Source organism: Felis catus, chromosome E2 (genome assembly GCF_018350175.1).
Source record: "Felis catus isolate Fca126 chromosome E2, F.catus_Fca126_mat1.0, whole genome shotgun sequence".
In the NCBI taxonomy this organism is placed as follows: domain Eukaryota; kingdom Metazoa; phylum Chordata; class Mammalia; order Carnivora; family Felidae; genus Felis; species Felis catus.
Window position 1 is genome coordinate 58,509,440 of NC_058382.1, and position 6,193 is coordinate 58,515,632.

A 6,193-nucleotide genomic window follows, 5' to 3' on the forward strand; every position below is an offset into this window, starting at 1 on the left:
CGCGTCCGCCATGTGTCACAACAGAGCAGTTTTCTGTAACAGCCAAGCGGAGAGTTAACTAGGGGGCCGACTCACAGATGATAAAGTGCATTTCCACACAGCTGTTCCCACTGCCTTTCTCCGAAAACGGCCTGTGACGTCTGGCGGCACAGAAGGTCCAGGCACCCAACCGCCTCTGCTTTGGAGTGGAGATGGAATCTCTCTCTTACTGGTGCTTAGGACTTCTTTCTATTCTAGACAAAAGTCATTTCGTGAAAATGGGCGTGGTGAGTTTCTGGGCTCGCTTCATGCCGTCTCATAACGAACGTGAACTCCCGATTTTAGTGAAGCCCCGTGCATCTAGCGTTTCGTTCATGGCTTTGTTGCTTTCTCTGTCCTGTCGGAGGACCCTTTGCCTGCACCTACCCTCCCCCCCCCAACTGTTTTCTTGCTTGTTAGATTATTTAAAAAATTTTTTTTAACATTTATTTATTATTGAGAGACAGAGTGTGAGCAGGGGAGGGGCAGAGAGAGAGGGAGACAGAATCCGAAGCAGGCTCCAGGCTCTGAGCCATCAGCACGGAGCCCGACGTGGGGCTCGAACTCACGAACCTCGAGATCGTGACCTGAGCCGAAGTCGGACCCTAATCGACTGAGCCGCCCAGGCGCCCCACTGAGACAATTGTTAGATTATTTTTAGCAAGCATCCTGTCCTGCCGGCGCTATGCTTCTGACCCACGGCCCGCCGCACCCCCGGCACGTTGTGTTTTCTTTAAAGCCTTTCTTTCGTATCCACCCAGATGAATATTCTTCTGACTGTCCTGCTCCTCAGCCCGTGTGTCTGGTGCTATTTGGCTGGCCATTCACAGTTTTTGCAATTAACCAGCCTTTCGACGATTTGGCCTTGCCTGTCTTGGAGGAGAGCAGTCATGGCCTTGTGTGGATGTGGTCTTAAACAGAAAGTTCAATTCAGAGTCAGTATCACATCCTGAAGGGGCTCAACTCCGTTAGAGTCATTGTTTATTGGTCTCACGGAAACACGCCCTCAGGAAAAAAAATCCGACGTGGTCCTTGTTTCCTAAGCCCAGGGCTGTACTTGGGGGGCAGTGGGGTGAAGCCTGGGAAGCCAGAGAAGCTAGAGAGGCACATCGGGGTCCCCGTGGCCGGCAGACGCAGCTGGCAGCCAGCAGGCCCCACGCAGCGTAGGCGATGCCGGCGAAGGAGAGAGGCCCTCCCCGGAGGCCTTCCTCCCACCTGCCTTCACTCCCGCCTGTCCTGCGAGCTGCGCCCCTGGGCGACGGGAGAAAACGCAACTCACCCTTGTTCACAAGTAAATGCAGGCAGCTGGTAGCAGGGACACAGCCACGGGCGCCTTTGGAGTAAGTGTGGCAGCTTTTGCGTGTCAGAAGCCCCTCAGAATTGGGAGCGTGTGCGGAAGTGAGCGGACGCGGCAGGGCTGAGACCGTGGGCCCCAGGAAGGCCTGTTGGCAAGGTCGTTCCTCGGCCGGCATCCGGGATTCGGGGAGGGTCCCCCACTCCCAGAACCGACAAGAGTGGCTCCCTGTGCCAACACTGTGCAAACGGTGTGGCTGGTGGTGAACACCTGCTCCTCTCCTGGGAGGCCGGGATTTGGGCACGTGCCAGGCAGAGGTGGGCGCACACGGGACCGGCCCCCCGATGAAACCCCGGGCACTGAGCCCCCACCGAGTATCGTTGGGGGATGCCACGTCACACTTGCTGTCACAGCGCATTGCTGGGGAATTGAGTGTGTCCTGTGTGACCCTAGGGAGAGGGCTCCGGAAGCTGGCCCCTGTTCCCCCAGACCTTGCCCATGTGCCTTTGCAGATCGTGCTGTATGTCCTGTCCTTAGAATATCCTGGCCGTGAGTGCAACTCTGTGCTGAGTTCGTGAGTCCTTCCAGTGAAGTACCACAACCGAGGGTTCTTGGAGACACTCAGCTAAGAGGAGTGTAAAAAAAAAACTCTCCTAGAGCACAAAGACAAAAGAATGTTCTTCCAGCTTTCTCTCCTCTTGTCGCCCGAGACCACCTCTTGTCTGTCTAAGGCCCCCCCCCGCCCAATTCAGGGCTGTGCTAAGTAGGCGTGCTAAACCAGAGCAAGGTTTTATTCTTTATCTTAAGGAGAATTCAGCGCAATCGTTCATAAATGTGTCCCACAAATTATGTTATAAAGACTTCCGTGTGGCTGGAGTCCAGTGCGTTTAAAATGAGGGTCAAAGGCTGGAGGGAAAAAAAAAAAAAAGGTTAGGCTTGAGTCGGATTTTAGGGATAGTGTGGCAGGCAGAGTAATGGCCCCAAAGACACCTGGGTCCTAATCTGTGGAGCCTGGGAACGTGTCATTTTACACAGCAAAGGGAAAGTCAGTTTGCAGATGGGATTGAAGGTACTAATCAGCTGGGTGGGGACAGTGTCCTCAGGTGGGGACGGTGTCCTGGATGACGCCGGTGGGAAATGCATGTGTACCTGGTGTCATCACAGGGCACTTAAATGTGGGAGAGGAATGTCTTAGCTTCTTGGGCCTGCTATGACAAAACACGCACACTGGGTGGCTTATCTACAGCACAGATTGGTCTCTCGCAGTTCTGGGGGCTGGAAAATCCACCCTCAAGGTGCTGGCAGGTTCCGTGTCTGGTGAGGGCCCGCTTCCTAGACGGCTGCCTCCTCTGTGTCCTCCCACGGCAAGGAGGGAGGGAAGTCCCTGGAGTCCTTTCACGAGGGCCCTACTCCCGTTCACGAGGGCCCCGCCGTCACGGCCCCATCACCTCCGCAAAGCTTCACCTCCTAATGCAACTGAGGGGTTATCCTAATAGGAGGGGCTATCTCGCCTCGTAATCACCGTGGGGTGAGGATTTCAGCGCATGAATTTTGGGTGACAAGGGAGGCAGAAGAAAAGGGCAGAGTGATGGGATGTGGCTTTCAAGATGGAGGAAAGGGCCCCAAGGCCAGAACACGGCTGGAAGAAGCTGGAAAGACACAGGAACGCAGCTCCGTGGACGCTTTGATCTTAGTCCCCCGAGACCTGGGCTGGATTTCTGACGCCCAGAACTGCAAGATAATAAATGTGTGCTGTTTTAAGCCTTTAGTTATTGGTGATGTTACAGCAGACACAGGAAATGAATAGAGATTTGGAGATTTTTTTAGTGTGTTTAGGTAGATGATGAACAGTACAAGGCACAGGCTGGGGGCTGTGACCCGCTCATCAGACGTGCTCGGTGCCACGACCAGTAGGTCTCCCTTGCCCGGTAGGTTTCCAGAACAGGAGTTAGAGCCCCCGCCCCAGGCTTTCTCAGGAGGGAGTTGACACCTGTCCTCCCAGCGAGCACATTTCCGAGCTGTCTTGAACCCTCCTCTCTAAGCCTGGCTTGGAAAGTGCAAAGGTGGACACTGGAAAATGAAAATCTCCCCCCCTGAGAAATCTCTCCACCAGTTCCCTTACTGAGCCCGCCCCCTCCCTGGCGCCCCCCACGGTCTCACCAACCCTCGCTAATCCTAAGAGGCAGGCGTGACTAGGCTGAACCATGCGAAACTGCCCTTTCTGTAGAGCAGAAAGCAACTGGATATCAGCGATTTCAAATGATGTAACATAACAGTATCATCAGCGCCATTATACAGACGAGGAAACTGAAGCTTAGGAGGGTTAACTCCTCTGCTCAAGGTCACACGTTTAGTAAGCCAGGAACTTGGGATCTGAACCGGGGCCCGGCTGCACAATGTGCTGTTCTGACCGCGTTGGCAGGCTGCGACCCAGGGAGAGGATTCAGGTCAGATGATGTAAGAGGTGATTTTGGAAGGGTATGGTTTTTATAATTTATTTATTTGATTACTTATTTAAATGTTTATTTTTGAGAGAGAGAGAGAGAGGACACGAGAGTCGGGGGAGGGGGGCCACGAAGAGGCGGGGACAGAGGATCCGAACCAGGCTCTGTGGTGACAGCAGCGAGCCCGACGCGGGGCTCGAACTCACAAACTGTGAGATCGTGACCTGAGCCGAAGTCGGACACTTAATTGAGCCACCCAGGCGCCCCAGGAGGGTATGGTTTCTAGATGCCAAGATGAACATCTAGACGTGCTGTGAAGCCACAGGGAGTCCATCCTGGAGGGAGAGGCTTCAGCAGGGGGAACGGGTGGGACACGCAGAGACACGGAGGACGAAGGTGCCCACGGCTGTGGCAGAGACCAGGGTGAAGTCTACCTGGATTATGGGGTGCTGGCAGGTCACCGGAGAGGAAGGAATGGTCAGAGACTCTTTTTTTTTTTGGGTCTTCGGTCCGTGGCACCGTATCTAACCCACAGCCGTGGCTCAATAAATGCTCATTAAGTAAGAACAGAGCTAAACAGCTAAGGTTAGAAATTGTCGCTAGGCAGTGAGGAATTACCACGGTGAAAATACGGGTTTCAGGAGCAGTTTTACGCAAGCTCGTGTATTGTGAACGGCTCCCGTAATGTATACAGTGACACCTACCGCCAGTAATGCATGCTGTGACGGTTCCGGGGCTGACTTCTCTATATTTGTGTGCCCCTGTCTTTACCCAACTGGAGTGTTGAGCACACATCTTTGTGTGGTGGGCAGCACTGATCGGTCAGTAACTCTGGGTAGCTTAAGGGGCACGTTTGTGAAAAGGTAGGACTATAAACATCCATGCAGCCTCTTTAAAGCATTTCTGAGCTCGGGAAGCTTGTCCCACATCCTAACAGACATATCAAAATACTCCCACAAAATTATCCAACTACTCTTAAGGAATTTGAGCTTTGAAAAAATAGCTTTCACTTGAAATTATTTGGTGACAGGGAACTCATCTAATTTTTGATTGCTATGACTTCCTGGCAATCATGGTGTCAGGAAATTCTTACCAAGTGATTTCTAACTTACATGTGGTTTTCAAAGACGATGGAATGTTTATCAGTTAATAAATTACAATTTGATGTTGGCACATTATGTTTTGGGGGCTTTTCTTTGAGCGTTTAGTAATTTCAAACTGGCAGCGTACTTTTTGCATTTTGGGGCCAATAAAATTTCTTTTTCAGGCTCAAACATTTCTATAGGTTCTTGAAAAGCCTAATGAATAAATGGCTCGGAAAACACCGATGCTTGTGTATTAGTGGCCGATGAGGCCATGGAAACCAATGAAGGCTCTCCTTCTTCTCTATATAAGGCTGCCCCAGACCTGAGTGTGGGGAAACGTGTCTTTTTTCCTTCTGTCTTCGAGGGTTTTCTTTGTCATTTCCGTCACCACTGTTGCCCCCCCACTGCACTCCCATATATAGTAAATGCCAGCTTACATCCACAAGGGGCTGGAAACTGGACACAGACCCACAGAGGACCCTGCCTCAACACAAGTGACATTTTCTGGGGAAAATAATTTATGATGAAAATTTCCCTAATTGGACATTCTAGCACTAGTATGCTAGACAGTCCTGTTTTTATTTCTGATTTTCAGAGGTCAGTGGTTTCGGATACCTTTTTAGCTGGGCACTTTTTTTTTTTTTTTTTTAAACACTCCCGGTCAATTGCAAGCATTTGTCATCTAGGACCAGGTCTATAAGTAGACACATGTCGGATGTAAGGTTGGCCATTGTTTGAACATGTTATTAGGGGCTTCCTCCGGGTGGCGGATGCCTCCCACGCAGCTCACAGAGATGATAGCCTGACCAGGGCTGGGTGGGCACCCTGGGGGTCACTCTGCAGGGACCCACAGGCCGTCTGCAGCATTGACCTCTGGGCCCCCACCATCCCAGCCGTGACTTCCACTGACCTCTGCCGTCTGACACCCATCATAAATCCCAGAGCCCTGACTCTGGAATCTGAACCCGGCCCCGGCCCCAGCCCCACCGTGTCCTGAAGGCCGCCATCTGACCCTCGCCCCAGCCCCGACGTGTCCTCACCTCCGCGGTATGACCCCAGCATCGCCCCGAGAACCTGGCAGCGCCTTGACTTCCGCCATCTGACACCCACCGCCCGCCCTGCCCTCGGCCTGGGCGCGTGGACGCCCCCGAGTCCCCTCGGGAATTCCTGCGGACACCCCCCGTCCCGCGCCGCCCCCGGGACCCCCGGCGGGGACCCCGGAAGGGCACCCGGGCCGTCAGCGGCCGCCCCTGCGCAAAGTGATTTCTCGGAAAGCTGAGCGCTTCGAAGAAGGCGGGCCGGAGGGGCCGCGCCCATTGGGCGGTCCTGGCGGCGCGTCCGCGCCCATTGGG

General features: G+C 53.4%; 1 long non-coding RNA gene across 1 annotated transcript; it reads right to left on the bottom strand.

Annotated features, from left to right (window-relative positions):
• Nucleotides 1-2,079: 2,079 nt before the first annotated feature.
• LOC123382393 lies at nucleotides 2,080-6,095 on the bottom strand. The gene is made up of 3 exons (XR_006590693.1): nucleotides 5,882-6,095; nucleotides 2,835-3,043; nucleotides 2,080-2,218 (listed from the first exon to the last, which is right to left on the bottom strand). It is a non-coding gene; the product is annotated as an uncharacterized LOC123382393 (long non-coding RNA).
• Between the last annotated feature and the right edge of the window lie 98 nt (nucleotides 6,096-6,193).